The sequence below is a fragment of the Festucalex cinctus genome, chromosome 11 (genome assembly GCF_051991245.1).
Source record: "Festucalex cinctus isolate MCC-2025b chromosome 11, RoL_Fcin_1.0, whole genome shotgun sequence".
NCBI lineage: Eukaryota > Metazoa > Chordata > Actinopteri > Syngnathiformes > Syngnathidae > Festucalex > Festucalex cinctus.
In genome coordinates this window covers 11,786,163-11,804,107 of record NC_135421.1, presented here as the reverse complement: position 1 = coordinate 11,804,107, position 17,945 = coordinate 11,786,163, and the positions used below count along the sequence as shown (strand labels likewise).

Below are 17,945 nucleotides of genomic sequence, written 5' to 3'. Positions count from 1 at the left end.
ATTTCAACAGTGGTTAAAAAAATATAATGTTGCACAAAACAAAATATGCAGATTTCTCATTCTCGGCCATGATATTAAATTTGACACTGTTAAGATTTAATCATGAAACTATAATTAAGTTTTGCTGCGACAAAGTAACAAGAGATGCATGTGCTCTGATTAGGCACCATCTTAGTTTATACAGACGCACAAGTGAACCTGCACGCTTTTTTGACTTGTTTAGAATGATAGAAGAACAACAAAAAAAGTCACCATGCAAATGGCCAAATATAAACCTTTGAATATTCGCCCCGCAGGGACTGACCACTGCACTGTACCAGCCAAGCAGCGTACACCAAACCTGCCATAACCTTGACAGCAGCCAACCTTAATTATAATCCTTTTATTTTTGTAGCCTTGTCTCCTGCTGTATTAATAACAGAGTCAGACTGGGTAGGCTTGTTGCCATTCTTCAATGCAAATTTGAACGGAAAGTTTAATGAAACCATCAAAAGAAAAAAACATAGGCAAATGTACCTCAAAATGCATAATTGTGTTGGGCTTCTGCAAAACAGAGTTAATGAGCTTAACGGGAGATGGAAACCTTTGTTGAATAAGTTCAGGCACGCTGTGTTGAAGGTGAAGGTAAACTGGGGAAGAGTTGAATTGAGGTCAAACCAAGCAACAATGAGCAAAAAGTGGGAACTACAACGACTGTACACTTTTACCTGGAACCTCTAATATTGAACCGCCCGTAGAAATGTTGCAAGACCTCATTTCAGCCAGCATCAAAGGATTATCTCCATTTGTTAGCCTTTTTCTTTTTGCAACTAGCATTGGAACTAACTTTTGACTTTTCTGACATTCCGAAAACATAAAATAATGTATGTGCAAAGTTACTTCAAGTCTATGTTGTGCCATTTTTTTTTTTTCAAAGTAAAGATGAAATGTTTTTGTTGCTTTTGCACTGATTAACTTAATTTTACACTTTCTCATTCTCTCAATGTCATTTCAAGGACATGGAAAGAAGACAGTTCTCCATCAAAGAGACAACGCGTGCTTACTTCAACCTGATATTCACTCCTAGTTAAACTTTATTGTAAAACGAACACATAAACACAGAGAAATAAACATTGTCATATGAAAACAAATAAAAACGAAAATTGAAAATACATTTTTTAATTAAATTTAAAAAAATAACTAAAACAACATCACAGGTTTATGAAACTAACTAAAATTAAATATAATTACCCAGTATAGCAAAATGTTCAACTAGAAAGATTATACAAAAACTAAAAAATAAAATAAAAATGAAAATTGAAAATACATGTTTTAATTCAATTTAAAAAAAATAAACATCACTGGTTTATGAAACTAAACTAAATGACATAAAAACTAACCATCATAAAAAATCCAATAAATAATTGTCAATTTTATACAATTGAAGTAATCAATAACACAAATAACCATAGATAGGCAAACGGAAATGATTAAAGATGTTGTGGTAATTATGAACCATCAAAACACTTCTAATTCAATAATTCTAATGTAAAAACATAGAAACAGAGCATAGAAAAATAATCACAGCAGACATTCTCTCAGCTTTGTGTGAACAGCAAATATTTAAACAGAAAAGCATTAGCAAGTCGACGTTCTTTCCCATTTTGGACGGGTATTTTCGTTGCTCATGCATGTGCGATCTCAAAGATCAGTTCATTCATTTTTGTTGCTAGTAATTATGCTGCATTTCTTCCAGTAAAGTGTAACTTACCACCAGATCCCATCGCTCCCTAGAGATACAGTTTGACCATCTCAGAGGGTGAACCGTGGAGAGTTTACACTGTGGAATAAAACAGCACCATAAAGTCGGGTCCTACAGTATATACTGTAGCTTCTCCAGGCCACGGCCCATGCAGCGTCTGTGGAAACCTGTCCACCCTGCGCCCTGGCTGTCAGCATTGCCGGCAGGCTGCGTTGACAAGGGGAGGCCACTAGGGCTGTCTGTCACAGGGGTTATTCTCAGGGCGGAGACGGTTCAGCTGATTCGCTGACACCGTTTGCCGGCAATGTGCAACGTGTGTGTACGGCTGCGTTGGAGCGCGAGCATTTGGCAGGGAGCTAGCAGGGGTTAGCCTCGCCAGATGACAGGTATAAGCAGGGCGAAAAGGGAGAAACATGGGGTTAGCGCTGTCGACATACCTAAACACAGACACACACGGCCAGATGAAGGACAATTAATTAGGGCCTCAGCAGCACATCTGGGAATAAATAACCTGAGTCAAACAGTGGCTTTGCTCTTGTATTTCCTAACAACTTTAAAATCCCAGCTCTTTTCCTTCCGTTCAAATATATTTACATATTGCCTATTATGACCAAATAAAAGTAGGCCGACACAAGGAAATGAAAATATCATTTTAAGTGTCATCTCTACAAATGCGCATCCAAAATGAGTGACTGGATTTAAAAAAAGAAAAACAATCCTGTTAAATTATAACGCAGAATATTTTTGCCAACTTTCTTACAAAATATTTGTAAAATTATCTACTGAATTATTGTGAAAAAAAAAAAACTATTAAAAAATAGGGTTAATTACGTCAATGAAAACTAAACAACTTCATCAACACACATTTTTCACGGGAATAAAACTAGACTAGACTAAGACACTCATTAACAATAATTGTGACTAAATCAGTATGCATTTTCGTATACAAATAAAGATGAGATGAAAATGTACTTAATTTAATAAAAAACTGGACTAATTCTTTGGACATTTTTAGTTCATGAACAAAGACGAGACAAAAATTATATGATTTGGTAAAATCTTGTCTCTACTAATCTGTCACTGTGACACTGTCATGTCATACGTAGTAACACGCCCCCTTTCAAATCTGCAGCTAGCAAGTGCAACATGCATAAAAACATGGGGCAGACAGGAGGTGGATCCATGGTGAAAGGCTAAAAAAAAAAAAAAAAAAAAAAAAAAAAAAAGATTTTAGTTTACTGTAACATTAATCCAACGGCTATAACGTTCCAACAATGTCAATCCAACCGCTAACTGATGGTGGCTAATTTACTAGCTTGCAGAATAGAGCTAAAGTAGACACTTGTTGATAAGCTGAATTTTGTGTGAAGTTTTTTGTTTTTTTTTTGTTTTGACATTTTTGTAATTTTATGCACTAAAAATAAAAAAAATAAATAAACCCAAGTCCAAGTTATTTTAGAACATTTTTGTAATAATTCCTATTTTTATTATTATTATTATTATTTATTTACTAAAGTGATGTGAGAATCAAGAATTTAGGCATTAAAAAAAATAGATCATAGATCATTCATTCCATGGAACATTATCATCTATTCTAAATTGTTTTGAAGCTCCAAACTATGTGTCTGAATTTAAACATTTTTCGTTGAAATTCGTAACAATTTCCAACTACATTTTGTAAGATTACCTAGTTAATTTCCAAGACTCAAAAAAAGGTCTCTGTGTTACAAACAAAACAAAACAAAACAAAACAAAAAACATCTAGTTGAACATATTTTGTAAGATTTCATTTTTGCAAGATTATGTACTAAATTGTTGCAAGAATCCAATAAGTTATCTTGTTCCACCTAACAAGGTCTGGGTCTCATCCAATGTTTTTTTTTTTTAATTATTTTTTTTACTGCGCTGCAAGACATTTGCTGTGCGCTGAGGTGGTGAGAGCACTGCGCAATTGCGCACGCGCGCAGTTTAGAGGGAACATTGGTCTCATCAGATGAAGGATAACATTGGATGACATCTTCTGATGCAGTCTGATGTCAGTCACTTGTGTTGCCGTGGCAATGCAGCACCTTAAGTACCCTACAGTAAAGCTCAGATTACTACTCTGAAGTGTCTCCTTGTCTTTTACTACTTTTGTACACTTGCATATTTTTTTTCTTGCACCTACTTGAAGTATAACCATATGGAGCCATTGAATATGTATTGTGTGTGTGCGTCTGAGTGTGTTTGAGGCTTTGAACTCCATCACAAGGTTCCAGCGACACACCGCCATCCTGATGCTGACTTGACTTTGGGGGCAGCTCAGGCGCCAGAACGACCCCGTCGGCCCCCTAAACAAACAAGCTCGCTTTACAAAGACAAAAAAGGAATGACACTGGACTCTCTGGAAAGTCCTCGGAATTCTTCTTTTCATAAATCTGCTATTCATAGCAGCTTGGTTGTTATATATTCCATTCATCTGAGAAGGAACATTCACATTTTTACAACTTTTAAATCTTATTCGTCTACATAACCCTTTGACTGTAGAAGCGTCTACTATTGTTTGATAATGAGAGCTGACATTATGTTGGAGAAGCTGACCGATCCAAAAGTGGTGCAATTTGTGTTTCAAACTTGACCAGATTTGTGCTCTTGGTATCTTTTTGTTGGCAATTTTGCTAACACAAAAGGTACCACCTATGGTGCAGTGGAAAAGTGTGAGTCAAAACGTAAAACAGCACATTTTCCATTCACATAATCTTATACAATTTCTTACTTTGTTCTGAGAATCGAAGAAGTAAGTTACCTTAATAAATTTGATTAGCAACTGACAGCGATGTAGAATTTTAGTGGCCAAATCTGCAGCTTAAATGTGCGGTGGTAGAAAATTAAAGTGAACACAAGTTTAACAATTTTTTGGTAGCTCTTTCACAGATATAAACACATTTCATCTTAAGGCTCATACAAAGACCATGAAAAGCTGGGGATGTATAAAGCCATCTCTAGTCAAATTTGTCAGACGTACTTGAATGCAATTTATTTGATCGACGTTCTAGTTTGGAGCAATCCGAACGAAAATAGACTCCCACCCTGCAGGAATTTGATACGCTAACTCATATTCATCAATGACACCTTTAGGTTTCCCGCCAAAAATTCAGGTCCAAAGGCAAATATATTTTGTCCCTACTCTATGCTCCTGACTACCAGGAAAAAAAATGTTGTCCAATCATGTTTATTTTGATATTCCCCAATCTTTGTGAAGTAACTGGTATACTGCAAAAGAAATTAAAAAAAAAAAAAAAAAAAAAAAAAAAGTTTTTATTTTTAAGCTATGATGTGTCCACTCCAGAGGACATTTTTTTTAAACTTAATTGCTAGGCTCAAATACAGTTAAAATAATTCAAACAATACTTTCATGTGTTCTCAAGAGTCTTATAGAAAACATGAACAACATTTAAAGCCTAAATTTGTTCAATAAAGTGTTATACACTTAACTTTCCTCTTCCTTAAAAAGTGCTTGCACTGAGGGAAGCCATTTTCTTTTATGATGCAATCAAAGGTAGCAAAGCCCCACCCCTACACATTTGGTATCATTGGAAAGCTCTGAATGTCCTCTATAGAGCACAAAAGGAGTTAATTCAATCATATGCACTTGGTGGGAGATATTCAGCTTTAAAAAAGGTACACTACAGAGGACAAAATTGAATCGATGGTAGTCAGGAGGCTATCAGAAGGCAGAACCAGATGCAAATGTAGTCGACCACCGAATAATATTCAATGCATCCTTAGCGTAGATTCTAATTAGTGACACTTGTGAAAATAGAGCACATTTTGCAATGCAATTAGGAGACACAAACCCATACGGTACCCGTCCACTACAATATCACCAGATGTCACTCCTTGCAAAAAACAATTTTGTGGCTCAGCAACACCTCTATGAATCCGGGTCATGGCACAAACTAAAAAATTGTGAGTGAAATTTCACCTGCACTTTTATCTGTTATACTTGCAATATTATTCTAACAATAACTACCAGAAGAAAAAAAATAGGACTGAAGTTCTTCCTATGTATAATTGTTTAAAGTTTTATATATATATATATATATATATATATATATATATATATAAAAAAAAAAAATAGGACTGAAGTTCTTCCTATGTATAATTGTTTAAAGTTTTATATATATATATATATATATATATATATATATATATATATATATATATATATATATATATATATAAAACTTTAAACAATTATACATAGGAAGAACTTCAGTCCTATTTTTTTTTTTTAAGTCTTTTTAACAAAAGTGGTGCAATTGTAGTTGTTTGAACTACTCAAAATCAAATTAAGTGAACAGCGTGAAACTTTGGGGTAGGCCAATCCTCAACTCTTTTTCCGTTCTGCCTTTAATTGCATCCTGATACTGCAAATGAGTAGACAGAGGGCTCCAACACTTAGCATTCCGTTAATTTGACCCAAGGCGCCGGAACGCCGTCGCATGTGTCGCCAAAGCACTTAGCCTATGCTAAGAATTAATGGCGGGCCATCTAAAACAATTTGGGAGCCAATCAGTCGGAGCGAGGAGGGTGAATCTAATATGATAATTTATCTGCATCAACGCCTGGCAGGAGGGGGCGGGGTATGCTAATTGCGCGACCCTTACCTTAAGCGAGTGGATGCACACAGCTGGACACGCTGCCTCCATCAGGCAACTTTGAGGGGACTTTCGAGTTTTGCTTCTCCTTGGAATGATGGCAAGCCCCCTCCTTCCATTCCAATTTCCATAATGTTACCACCTCCCATGACATGACAGCAAGGCGCAAATAAGTGCCGATGTTGCGATCACATGGAGAGGGTGTAACGTCGGTCGAAGGCCCCGCCTCCCCATCTCGCGGGAGCATTTTAGCCGCTGCGCAGCATCGCTCACGCAGCTCCGACAATCGTCTGTTAATTGATTCGTTTAATTAGCCGAAGATGGAGCTAGGCCCGCGTCCCGCCATCTCATATCCGAGGGGGTCTCCTCGCTGCATGGACAAGCCACTTAGCCCAGCCCAGTTAGAGTCCCATTAAAGTGTAATTATATGTAAATGAAAGCTGCATCAAACGCCTCCATTTCTTACGCAATTTGACCAATGAAACAAACCACATTGTTCCACTCGTCTTTGGACATTTGAACGTTTTTAAAATCTCACATTGGTGAAATAAATGGATAATAATAAAACATTGGGGAGCAACTCTGAGGTTGTGGGGGCTTAAGTTTGAGCTCCGGCCTTCCTGTGTGGGGTCTTCATGTGTGGATTTCTTTCTTAGGCTCAAACGTGGTGGAGTGTGAAATGTTGTGCAAGTAGTTTTTATTAGCACAATATTGCTGACTGAATTGAAGATGAAAGCTATCATAACATCGCAGATAAAACGTCCAATCAAAGATGGCGTATACAGTACAGATACATATATACAGTGGTCCCTCACTACTTCGCAGTTCACTTATTGCTGATTCACAATATCACAGATTTTTATTTGGGTCCATATATGCTGCTATTTTTGTTCTTTTTTTGTAATATTTGAGTAAATAAAAACATTTCTTTTTTTCCATTCAGCACAACCTATTACATTTTAAAACAAAATACTATGATAAGTTTACAAACCCTTGTGGTATGTAAACTTTTGAACAAAACTGCTAATGTACAAATGCTGAACATCACTTATTGACACAAAAATGCTATGAATTGTCACCAATTTCACACGCACATTTCTACTCATGTTAACTTCAACCTCTGAAAATATCAAAAACAATTGCCATGTATTTTTGGGCATTAAGCTTTTGTCTCATCATGCAGTACTCTCATAAGTTTACACAACTCTAGGCATGTACATTTTCAAGCACAACTGTTGTTCATTCCTTATATTGTCATAGCGCAACAAAAATTCTGTATAAACAACACTTTTGTTTTGCTCCCATTTCTTATGAGAGGAACTCAAAGACCTAAAACTTCAACATACATAATATCACCATTTCTCTCAAACATTGTTGACAAACAAGTCTAAATCTGTGATAGTGAACACTTCTTTGCTGAGATAATCCATCCCACCTCACAGGTGAACTGACTGGTCACACCCCCCAATAAAACAGAACTGCACCTTTCAGAGTGACCTTTTATTGTGGGAAGACTTGACGTGACACCTGTGCACTTCACGGTGTCTAATCAGCATCTTGATATGACACACCTGTTGATGTGAGATGGATTATCTCTGCAAGGGGAAGTGCTCACTAGCACAGATTTAAACTGGTTTGTGAACAATATTTGAGAGAAATTGTGATATTGTATATGTGGAAGAGGTTTTAGATCTTTGAGTTCATTTCATAAAAAATGGGAGCAAAAACAAAAGTGTTGCGTTTATATATATTTTTTTGAGTATATTGAGTATTGTATGCATGTATTGTATTGCTCCTTAAAATTACAAAGTTGCTCCTCAAATGAAGTCATTGAGAAGAGAGAGAAAAAAAAAAAGTTATTTTGATCTTTGCATAAGACATTTGTCCTTAGTTTATAACTTATCATTTTAAGATTAGCTTTAATATTGCAGTTAGCCGAGGTATTTTTATGCTTGTATGGCGGTTATAAATGTTGAACTAGCAACAGTTAGATTCGGAAAATCAATTGAATTAGAATTCAACCAGTGTCCTGGAACGTATTATGTTGAACGTATTTGGGTGCTTTTACTGTAATGGAGAGTTTAGCGTCCACACTATTGGCCTGCTTTGTGTCACATTGAGAGCGTGCACTTGTGTAAATTGGGGCGGGGGAGAGCTATGTAAGAGTTTCTATTTGAACTGACACCACCACCCTTCCATCCAAATCCCCGTCATCCCTCTACAACTTTTGTTGTTTACTTCACACGATACCCCCCCAAACACCATCCCCTTCCCCCACCCGCCCTTTCTTGCTATGAAGTTGGCGCTAAGAGCTGGGGAGTGATTACAACTTCCTTGAGAATGAATGGTGCAGATGTGGGCCTTCGCCTCAGTGCAGCACAACAATGGCCTGAAAGGCGCCTGCACACAATGAGGTTTTCTCCTCAGTCGGAGACGCGCCTCTATAGCGGCGCGCAGCTCAGGGATGCTAAGCAGGTGCCACACTGAAGGCCCACGACGGACCCCGGGGCCCTTTCAAGTCCGGCCCGTCCGCTCCCCCCGTCTCTGAGCTTGGCTGAATAGCTTCAGTGTGTACATTTGTGTGGATCACTTCTGTGGTCAGTATGGGCTTTAGTGATCTGAGGTGTCACTTAGCCGCGGATTAGTTCGGCTCGCTCGTCACCGTGGATTTGCTCACATTGATGCGCCGCCGAGGGACTGACGCTCGACTAGTGGCACTCGCTCTGATCTGCCGGGCTTGGCGGAAGATTGAGGAAGTTACAAAGTGCCTCAATCCCTTTCATCTACCCTTCTCACCCTTCTTCCTCAACTCGCTCTTGTTCCCCACTCTTCTGATAGTGCCTTGGTCTATCATTTTTGTCTTTTTGTTTTTAAAATAAGCCCATTTAATAAAGTAAGTAATGTAAATAAGCCCACACGCCCCATAAAAAAACAAGCAACAACTTTGTATTGAAGTGTAATCGTTTGTAGATAGATATAATCAATATTTTATATACAAAAGTGCACATCTTGATTTTGTTCTTGCAGATTTACAGATTTAATGATGATAGCGTCCCACCGTGTGTTTACCTTTAAGTCCTTATGTGCGTGCATGCATGTGGCGCTATTTCATTTGAATTTTTTTCTCTTTCTGCAGAGCGGCGGGTACCAAATGATGAAGAGTCACCTGGCGTCTGCCCTCCAAGGTCTGTCAAGAGTTAACATGTAATGAATAAATTAATATCTAATGAACGAGGGGGGCGCTATTAGAGTGGCCCCGCGCTCGGGGGAGGCTGCAGAGGGTGATGGCATTTTAAAGGGGATGCTGGGAAACTGACAACAAAAACAATAGAAAGCGCTGCTAAATGCTTACGTTCCTCCCATTGTGCAGCACAAGTGCTATTATTTCGACTTTCCCACTTTATCATCATTTTACTTGCTCTTAAAACTATTTTGCAGAAGCATGTAGTACAATATGGCGTCCTGTGCACCAACGATACGCCTGGCAGATTTACCTTGGCTGTATCTTTTGTCATTGAGATATTTAATGCATGGCGGACACACGTGCGAGGCGGGTCCTGCTGGGCCCTCGCTAATGTCGAGACCCCCTTGCGAGAGTACATTATCTCCAAGCCTTCCTATTATTCCCGAACGTTCTTTGATTCCTAATGCGCCTATCTCATACAACCTACAGCCGTCATTAGGAAGCCGACTAACAGTCCATTATTGCTGGTCATTAAATCGGCTTCTTGTTTACATCTTTTCAGTCAAACTGCTGTGTTGTAAAAATGATAATAGCAATTCATCAGTCAGATATTGTTAGATGCAAGGAGTACTTGAGAAGACACAAATTTCAAAACGAGCATATAGGTTCAGTTTAAAATAACGCATTGTGACACAGTCACTTGGGGAATTAATGATTTTCCTTTGTGCTGCAATTGAAAGTTAAAAGTTGGATGGAAACGCCATAAGCAGGTATTGAAACATTTTAGGAATTCACGACAAATCTTTGTTTTTCTTGCTTCTGCAGTAAATTAAATTGATGTGTGTTAATTAGTGCTGTCAAAGTTAAAGTGTTAATCGCGAAAAATTATTGCATTAATCATGTATTAACGCAGATTAGTCGCACTATTAATTTTGACCGCAGATGATCCTTAGTTTGACAGTGGATGGTTATGTTAAAGGTCGTGCATGTGTTTCAGCAATAAACACAACTACATGCATTAAAATACTTATTTAATAAATGTTTATCTATGATATTCAAAATATTTGTGCATGTCTACTACATTTTAAATTATGCTAGTAATTAATAGAAAAAAAAGAGGATGAGTGTGTGTAGTGGATCAAAAAATCTTGAACACGTCCTCATAAAATTAAATGTCGAAGGAATTAACACAACAGGTGCTCTTCAAATTTGGCAGGCAAAAAAATTTTAATTTAATTTTTAATGATGTGATTAATCGTAATTGTAAGATATGATTAAGTTGACTCTCTTCAATAGCTTTTCAGGACTTCTTTCAAAATTCAAGTACTGTACATGTAGCTTTTTTTTTTTTGCCTTTAAGACAAACTCTCATGCACTAAATTAAATTAATTGAAATGACATTTTTAAAATGTGATTTATAGTAATGTGATATTTACTTTTACTACAAGCTAAACTGTAGTACTGTACTTTCCAAGACAAACTTGTGTTTCTCTTGCACCAGACGGGTCTGGCTTTTTTTTGTGTTGTTTTTAATGTCTGTAAATACATTTACAAGCAAGTGTAATTATGTATGTTTTTCTAACATTTTATTGAACTAGGGACTTTAATGAGTGAATTCTAAAGCACTTTTAATTCATTCATTCATTTCCTTGACCGCTTATTCCTCACAAGGGTTGCGGGAGCACTTTTAATCTGGCACAACATTTTCAAGACATTTTGCTTTTTTATGCATCATGCCTTTGTGGTAAATTGTCAAACTGAATTGCGTGTTACTTCTTGAATTCTGTATGTGCCAAGTGGAAAGCCCTTTTCAAGTACCTCATGTCACCTGGCTGTATGGAAACTTTAATGAGAGAAACTTCAAACAGTCTCAGTAAAGCACACATCGACATTTTTAGGCTTTCCAAGCAAATCAAAAGCAGAAGTAACTTGAACAAATCAAATAAAAACCATCTTTTGCTTGACCGTGTGTCAGCTGTCTAGGTGACATTTCAAGCACTTTTAATCATTGTGGGCAAACTCTTTTCAAGAACTTTAAAGATGAATCATTACGTTACTAGTACTTAAGCTAATTGACAAAACTAAATGCAAACACAGAACAGACTCCCGCATGGTGTCCAGAGTGCCCTCTACCACTCAACTGCGTTTTGACACAAACATTTGGCAGCCCTCTGCGATGTTACAGTACAGTACGTGTGCGTCGCTAACAAGCCAATCACGGCTGCCAACAGAAGCGCTGGAAGCGAGCGGAGCCATTAAAGAGGCCGGCCGCAGCTAGAAAAACAAGCCCTATCCACCTGAGACCACAGAGGGACAGGATGCGGGCTACTTTTAGCCAAGCAAAAGCCAGCCACAAGAATAGCAGGAAAAAACGGTTCACGATGGGAGCCTGGAGGAGCCTTTTGAAGTGCGCCCCCATCCAAACTATTCCGATATGAGCCGGAGCAGCATCTTTGAAGGCAGGTTATCCTCCGCGGCCGCCTTGTGTCCTGTTGTGAACCAATTGTTTCCTCTTTCACTTTGTCGCTATTTTCCTGTAGAAACTGACACGGCTTTATTTTTTCTCCTGGGCCACACTGCTAGAGGAGGGGAGGGGGTCTCTTAGGAGGACCCCTCACATTTGTCCTGATGATGGAGGTGGACCAGTGACACAGGTGACACACATGGGTGGATGACCCCCTGCTTGCCACAAACCATTTCCTCCATCCTCAAGGTCACAACCTCGCCCAAGAATGGCCCATTAGGGTAGTTCATCAGCCAGAGGTGGCAGTGATGTCATTGTGCAAACAGCAGCAACCAGGGCGAGGGCGACATATTTTGTTGTTTTTGTTGCATGGTGATGGTTGTGCTGTAAATTTTCTTAATTTATGGCATTGTCCCAGTGGGGGCAAATGCACCTGCCACTGGATGTGTAAAAAACATTAATGGCATCACTACACGTCAAGGCCATGGGAAGATGTGGTACAATGCATACTGTATCTACATCATGTCTGAAATGTTTGAATAGTTAATAATATCATACTTTTGAAAATTCCCCCAATTTGTCTCTTTTGTTTTGCAGGATAAACAGTCGTGATTAAAATAATTACAAACTAAAATACATTTGCTTTCAATTTACCAAAGCTGGGTGATAGAAAACAATGATTTGCCTCAAAAAGCTGGTAAAAGTAATAAAATACTTGTGAAGATCCCTAAATTTACATAAATATCAATTATTACAGTCTATGTTGACAGAAGTGACACTAAAGTATCTTTAAAAAAAAAATCTTTAATTTGGGGCTTAATGTTTTAAAAGTTTTAATGCAATTATTGAGGAGAGCTGGCACATCCATCCATCCACTTTCTCACGGGGTCACGGGGGTGCTGGAGCCTATCCCAGCTGGCTTCAGGCAGTAGGCGGGGTACACCCTGAACTGGTTGCCAGGTGATGGCACACTTAAAAACAAATTAATATCATAACAAATTTCATTCAGTTTACTTATTTGGTAAAAAAGTTGATTTGACGCGAAATTTTGTTTGATCTGAAATTGCTTGAAATTTGAATTAAGTTCTCAGACATGCTTGAAAACTGACTTGAATTTTTTACCTTTATCAAAGCTGTCTGGAGGAAGAAAATCATTGTAATTTATCCTTTGAAAAATTTCCGAAATTTACCTTAAAGGGATACTTGACCCATTTAGAAATTTTCAGCAGTAAAAAGTTCATATTTTGTCTATCATTAAATGTGGTAACGTCATTATTTTTCATGTCCAATTAGTACCTTTAAAAAGCAATTTTTCTACTTAATGTCGACTGATGATGACATCACCTGTGTTGAGGAAGTAGGTAATGACTAATCATGGCTCAGTTTACTGACCAACCCCAGAAAACAGGTGAGCCATGATTGGCTGTTACCTACTTCCTCAGCACAGGTGATGTCATCATCAGTCGACAGTAAGTAGAAAAAATTACTTTTTAAAGGTATTAATTGTACATGAAAAAGAATAAAGTTATCAAATTGGTTCTGGACAAAATCTGAACTTTTCACTGCTGAAAATTGTTCAATGAGTAAAGTATCCCTTTAAAAAAAAAATGGTTTTGCTAATATTTTTGAGAAAAATGTTTACGGATAAAGTTGATATAAAACCAGAAAATAAAGAGAGCCTTTTTGACTTCACATAAATATTAAATGGATGGCTTTTCATATAGCGCATTTATCTACACCATACACTTGTATAAAAATTTGTCTGTCTAGACTTCATTTAACATAAATACACGTTTTTTTTAGCGGATATAACCTAACATTTATAATGTACAATGTTTATAATTATAACTAAACAAATTCAGGGACTTCCTGTATTTGTCTCAGATCTGTTTCGCACAACCTATTGGGACTTTGTAAGCTTGAATGCATCATGCTGTGACTCCAAATGTTTCTTCTATTTATTTATTTATTTATTTATTTATTTTTTATTTATTTTTTTTAAGCTAGATAACACTTTGTTTGCAGTACGGAGTGTACCTTAATATTTTCATATTAAGCTGTCGCAAACGCAACAACAACAAAGGAACTGTATTTCCAGCTTGAAAACGCAAACGTCGCTACTTCTTCATTGGTATATACTGTACATGTAAGACGTCAATATGAACTCACGCAATTCTCCCGACAAATTGTCGCTGTTTGAACAAGTATTTATTTTTTATCGAATAGGAGTTTGTTTGTGTTCATATCAACAAAAGTTTGGCCTACAAAGAAGTCGCCACAGGACTTGAGGGCCAAAAGCGTTTTTGTGAGGTGGTCATGCCTAACCTGCGGTTAGTTAATGTCCTCCAGCCGTCTTTGTCCATGTTTTGGAGTGCATCTGTTGGCTGTGTCACTGTATCCGCCTTGATCTCCTCCGAGCTTCTGCAACACACAAGTTAAGTACAGGTTAGTGTGCAACTCTAGTCCAGCCTCTCCTCATGTTCCCTCCTTTTTTTCCCCCCCTTCCTTTTGAAACAGCTCATCCAGGATGATCTGTGGTGGGCCGCTTGGTTTGCTTTGCCCCTCCCTCTACACACGCAGACACACATGGTCCATTGTGAGGAACTCCGAGTCTTGCAGCCGCCGATGTTATTAGCAGACGAGCCACTTAAAGGACCTCTGCGATGTAATTAGGTGGTAACCTGGTGGTCTTAACTGCAGCCAGAGTGCACCTCGACTCCCCATCCTTAAGGTCCACCTGCACCTTTGTTAGGTACCCAGACTTCCCTTTAAAGGTCAAACACCCTCCCCCCTTTAATGGCCTTCAACTTTGTCTGGGTTTCCTCTCCACTGCCCTTAACAACAGGTCACCCCCTCCACTTCCCCAATCATCCATTAATTATATCTTGTGCTGATTACTGGGACCAAAGAGGGAAAGTGGCGGATACCATGTGGTGGGTCCATATCATACAGGACATTTGATGTTTATTTAGTCATGCTAGTTAGAGTTATGCTATTGTTTTCTGGAGACCCCCATGATCCCCAGCGTCTGAAATGAATCACTGCAAGGATGCAATGAGGGCTCTATTTTCATCTCTGACATGCACAAAAGAAAAAAAAAAAAAAAAAAAAAAAAAAAAAAAAAAAAAACTCAGGATTAGCATTGGCATTTGTTAATTGTTAGTAAGCTAGCACGATTTATAGTTGGTTCATCTTAGTTTAGAACATGCTATCATACCTTTTACCTCACAAAATGAGATGTGACAATTGTTTGTTGTATCTAGGTTGAAACAGTAAAAACACTGAAACAGTTTTGCTTTAGCCACAGGTGCTTCTCCAGGACAGGTGGAGTCAAGCTCGTTTACCTGCCAGTTGAGTAGAAACACCTGTGGCTAAATCCAAACTGTTTCAGGGTTTTAACTGTCTCAACATGGATTCCCCAACCCTGTTAACTAGTTAGCTTGTTTGTTGATATGTTTGTCACACGCTTTCAACCCTGCGGCTTATACAATGATGTGGCTAATTTATGCATTTTTTTTTTTTTTTTTCTAACAGCCGCCAGGGGCGTTCGAGCAGAAAAGGTAATGAGACAGGTGGAATATATGTTTCGAGGAAGACGCAAGTTTAACGTAACTTCGTGCTTTGTGCATGAATAAAATTAGCATGAACAGACCCTCATCATTGAAAATACAAGAAGTCTCGGTCTCAGTGACTTTTACCGATATGTTATGTTTGACCATCCCTATTAGTTACTACCGTATTGCTGCTGTGTTACTGCCACGTCACAGGCACTGTTTGGAAAGTACAGCTAAGGTACATTATTAATCTTTTGAAAACTTTCTGTGTACCGTCTTTCTTTGTAAATATCTCAGGTTTCAATGTAGGCACATGTGGTTTATAGTCAGGTGTGGCTTATGTATGTACAAAATGCTTTTTCCTTTAGAAATGTAATGGGTTATAATCGGGTGGGCTCTATAGTCCGGAAATTACGGTATATCTAGTTTTAATTCCCCCAAGAATGGAAAACACAAGGCAAGATTTGCTTTGAGTTAGTTAGTTAGTAATAGGCGTATTATATCTATGTTTACCACCCACCAAAAATGAAAAAATGCAAGATGTGCCGAAAAGATTACTCATTTTTTAAGTTAGGTAGGTCTATTTATACCTCCAAGCACCTAAACCATAAGATATGATTGACAACTGCTGTGTTTGTTAAGTACCTAGTTTGTTAGTTGATTTGTAAAAAGTTGACTGTCTAATATTTAGCCTGACTCAAGCATGAAAACCACAAGATGTTTGCTGTTTGGATGGATGGATGGATGGATGGATGGATAAAACAAAGGCAAAAACGACTTCTAGTTGGTTTGTCTGCGATTGGCGGGCAACCAGTCCAGGGTGCATCCCGCCTACTGCCCAAAGCCAACTGAGATAGGCTCCAGCACCCCCCAAGACCCTTGTGAGGACTAAGCGGTCAAGAAAATGGATGGATAGTTGGTTTGTCCAAGTCATTAATTTATTTTCAATGTTTGCTTTTAAGCACTAGAAAACAAGTTTGCGAGAGTTAGCAGTGTGGCTTTCTACTTTGTAATACACATTACTGCTACTTACAGGACAGGAGCGGAATATTGTCCCCCTTATCGGCACAAATTTTAAGCCAGACGGACATTTGTAGGGTGGTTTGCCCTTGGTGGAGGGCTGCTCTCTACTGTGTTTTAGTTGCGTGGGATTTAATCCCTGGCCTCATATCCTGTCTGTGCAGTCGGTAGTGTGCTGGACGGCGCGTGAGGCAAACGTGCAGGGCAGCTTTCCCTTATGAGATACTGTGCGCATTACAGTAATCTGGAGGGCCTCCTGCTCACTGTGGCGTGCGCCAGACATCCCGGGCGGGCAATCTCAGAGACGGTGGGGGGGCTCATCTTATTTGGGGGCACATTTGGTGTGGCCTATATGGCTGTTAGCAGAGCTAGAAGTGGAACAGAAGTCAACTAAAGACATTTTTGTATTTATTTTAGGGGAGAGGGAAGGGAGGGAACTTTTTTAAATGTTAAAGGTGATAGGTGTCTTATTATTTTTTTGTTTTAAACATGGAATACAACGATAATGTTGACTAACATGCCAATACATCAATCCCAAATGAAGGAGTCTCCTTGTGATTTGGAATTTAATGCAAGGTCGCTACTGTGTCCTCTTTTTCGGTGTATTTACTGACCTCGAACACCTAAATGTCTACTTGTGGAAGGGGGGGGACTTGTATTGAGCATTTAACAGGGTTGGAGGAATGAATACTGATATACGACTCAGATAAATAAACCACACAAATTTTAAGAATATAAACGTTACAAATGAAGAGGGATGTACAGGACTGTCTCAGAAAATTAGAATATTGTGATAAAGTTCTTTATTTTCTGTAATACAATTAAACAAAAATGTCGTACATTCTGGATTCATTACAAATCAACTGAAATATTGCAAGCCTTTTATTATGTTAATATTGCTGATTATGGCTTACAGCTTAAGAAAACTCAAAACATCCTATTCTCAAAATATTAAAATATTTCCTCGGACCAAGTAAAAAAAAGAAATGCCATAATCAGCAATATTAAAACAATAAAAGGCTTGCAATATTTCAGTTGATTTGTAATGAATCCAGAATGTTTGGCATTTTTGCTTATTTAATTGCATTACAGAAAATAAAGGACTTTATCACAATACTCTAATTTTCTGAGACAGTCCTGTATATGGCATAGAACACAATTCCCATAAGAAAATTAAAGTTAAAAAAAATAAATAAATAAAGACTGACATTAAATGCAGTAAGACTCTAACATCGGTGTACTTAACTTATGTTTACACTTGATGACATGCTGCATCACGCCTTTGCCATTTATTAGGTAAGACGACTGCATTTTGTACAAGTACAGTATATGATTATTTTTA

At 38.0% G+C, this 17,945-nt stretch overlaps 1 protein-coding gene across 2 annotated transcripts in view; it reads right to left on the bottom strand.

Moving 5' to 3' along the window:
• Window positions 1–1,556: 1,556 nt before the first annotated feature.
• Window positions 1,557–17,945, bottom strand: part of tmtc4 (transmembrane O-mannosyltransferase targeting cadherins 4) — a 70,587-nt gene continuing 54,198 nt past the window's right edge. Inside the window, exons 22-23 of one of the 2 annotated variants that reach the window (XR_013287259.1) lie at window positions 14,355–14,450; window positions 1,557–2,178 (exon numbers count right to left, since the gene is read on the bottom strand). The gene's annotated coding sequence lies outside the window, so the exon portion shown is untranslated. Of the gene's footprint in view, window positions 2,179–14,261; window positions 14,451–17,945 lie in introns of those variants that run through there. The other variant, XR_013287258.1, reaches the window with a different exon arrangement.